Source organism: Sapajus apella, unplaced genomic scaffold, assembly GCF_009761245.1.
Source record: "Sapajus apella isolate SASKATOON/1434 unplaced genomic scaffold, GSC_monkey_1.0 scaffold57, whole genome shotgun sequence".
Lineage (NCBI taxonomy): Eukaryota > Metazoa > Chordata > Mammalia > Primates > Cebidae > Sapajus > Sapajus apella.
The window spans coordinates 3062508-3065421 of record NW_022436997.1 but is presented as its reverse complement, the minus strand read 5'-3'; the positions used below and the strand labels follow the sequence as shown (position 1 = coordinate 3065421).

The following is a 2914-nucleotide window of genomic DNA, read 5'->3' as shown; positions in this document are numbered from 1 at the left end:
TGCCATTACCATGTTTCCTTGATTACTATAGTTTTGTAATATATTTTGAAAACTAATAGTGGGAAGACTCCATGTATGTACATTTTGGACAAGATAGCTTTGGCTATTTGGGGACTTTTGTGGTTCCATTCAAATTTTAGGATTAAAATTTTTATTTTACTCTACATTTAAGGGTTACATGTGCAGGTTCCTAACATTCAAGCAGTGAACATAGTATCTGATAGGTAGTTTTCCAATCATTCCCCCTTCTCTCCCTTTCCACTTTTAGAATCCTCAGTGTTTATTGTTCCCATCTTTGTGTCTGTGTGTACCCAATGTTTAGCTCCCACTTATAAGTAAAAACATACAGTTTTTGGTTTGCTGTTTCTGTAATTCACTTAAGGATAATGACCTGTAGCTGTATTCATGTTGCTCCAAAGGATAAGATTTTGTTCTTTTTTAGAGCTGTACAGTATTCTATGGTGTATACTTACCACATTTTAAAAAGTCCTATCCACTGTTGGTGGAAACCTGGGTAGATTCCATGTCTTAGCTATTGTGAATAGTACTACCATAAAAAGGTATGCAATGCTGCATGAATTTGCATATCATCCTTGCACAGTAGCCATGCTAATCTTTTCTATGTTGCTCTAATTTCAGTAGATATGCTACCCAAGCAAGCAAAATTTTAGGATTTTTTTCCCTATGTCTATAAAGAATGACATCAGAATTTTAAAACAGATTGCATTGAATCTGTGGTTCCCTTTGGGCAGTGTGGACATTTAAATATTAATTCAATCCATGAACAAAGACATCGTTCCACTTATTAATGTTTGTATAGTCTAATTTATTTCCTCAATGTTTTAATGTTTATGGTATACAGATCTTTTACTTCCTTGTTCACATTTACTCCCAAGTAGCTTATAGGTTTACTTATTTTTGATGCAATTGTAAATCAAATAGTTCTCCTGATTTTTTTCTCATAGTTCAATTTTGTGGCTAAATCATCCTTTCAGCTTTACATAGTCCATGGACGCTAACAAAGTAATAGTTTATATCCCAAAATATCTAGGGTATCCTCAGAGACCCTCTGCAAGCTGGTATGCACTCATCTATACTCAAATGTCTGGGAAATCCTGGTCAACCTTATTCACCACCCTAATGTTCATATTGCACAGAATAAAAATATAAAGGCCAGGGACCTAACTGGACAAAAGATGGTTTTTGGAGTTGCCTTGAGAACCTCTTACCTCATCTGTCTTCCAGTGGTGCTTCTTCCCAGCTGCAGTCTTATCTGAACACTTTCACTTACCAAAGATTAAACCTTGAATGTGCTTTTTAGATACACAATAGCCATACTTCTCAGCCTCCCAGAACACTTCTCCAGACAGGTGTAGAACATGTCATGGAACAGGTAAACATGACAGATATGAAAGAGATTGAAAGTAATTCTGGGTCTGAGATAAGGAGCACTTGGGAAATTTTTCACATTCTGATTCCTAATTATATATATATATATGTGTGTGTGTATGTGTGTGTGTGTGTGTTCACACATATATGTTTGTGTGTATATGTGTGTATACACATATATATGTGTATATATGTATACATACACATTCTGGGTCTGAGATAAGGAACACCTGGGAAATTTTTAACATTCTGATTCCTAATTTTATGTGTGTATGTGTGTGTGTGCGCATATATATGTGTACGCGTACACACACACACACATATATAGATATACATATATCTATATCTTTATATATAGATATATATAGATATAGATATAGATATAGATAGAGAGACAGCCATCTTAGTTATTCCATGGACTGCCTTTGATGTGGGGAACTCATCTCACGCACAGTCTAGGTTTTGTACCTTTCCCCTTTCTCCAGCTGATGTCACTTCACTATGTCTCCAAGACACTGTACCTACTATAGCTCTTCTGAAAAAATGTAGGCAGATTTGTTTTCTTCTTCTCCCGGAAGTTCCCACACAAACCAGGAGCCAAATCTGATAAAATACTTCTTCTTCTTTCTTTTTTTGTTTTGTTTTTAAGCAAAAGCATTTAAAATAAAACTCATTAAGATGCTATGGAAAAATAAATAATAAAGGAAAACATCAAAGCAAATTGCAGTTTTCTGATTCTGTGATGACAGTGACATAAATTATCAGATATTCACTCTTGGTTCATATATGGCCCCTAACAAGTTGGGTCCTGGTACAGTCTATCTAGAAAAATAGTTCTATAGAGCTATATTTTGGTACGTGAGACTCTCTGTTTCTTCACTCCTTGCCCCAAACAAGCTCTAGGGATTGATCACATGTTACTTAAGTGCTTGCTGCAATGGGGATTTAGGGGGTTCTCTAATTTTCAGCTTCTGGAGGCAGAAATACTTAAACTGTCCCAACATCTCCCACCCCTTCCAGTTTCAGGTCTGCACTCACTGACATCATCATATATTACTGTTGTCTGGAAATTTCTAGTTATATGCCCTTAGAAATTCTGTTGTAAGTCTTTACCATTCATTTATTTAAGCTAGAGTCCTGTTATATATCATGTTCCCTTTCATCTGGCTCAGTTTAATAACATTCTTAAACTACACCAAGGTTACTTTCATCTAGGAGTATCTGTTGCCCTTGGACAATTCCTTTAGAATTGTAGGTTAGAAGCATTACTAGTATTTTTTCCCTTTTTGTGGCTCCTCTTGCCCATCACTAAATTTTCTCTGATGAACATATGTATAAATATTCTGTATTCTGAAAGTTAATTTTGTTGGTTTTCCCATTGTGATTATTTTAGTGTCCTGTATAAGAAATGTTTTTCCTGTGATGAAATAATATATACATTATCCCATATTATCTTCTAGAAATTTCATCATTTTTCTTTTACACTTTAGACTGACAATAAACCTACATTTAATATTTGTGAATG

General features: G+C 34.8%; 1 non-coding gene across 1 annotated transcript; it reads right to left on the bottom strand.

Moving 5' to 3' along the window:
- Positions 1-556: 556 nt before the first annotated feature.
- Positions 557-659, bottom strand: LOC116528259. Its single transcript, XR_004258951.1, has one exon. It is a non-coding gene; the product is annotated as a U6 spliceosomal RNA (small nuclear RNA).
- Between the last annotated feature and the right edge of the window lie 2255 nt (positions 660-2914).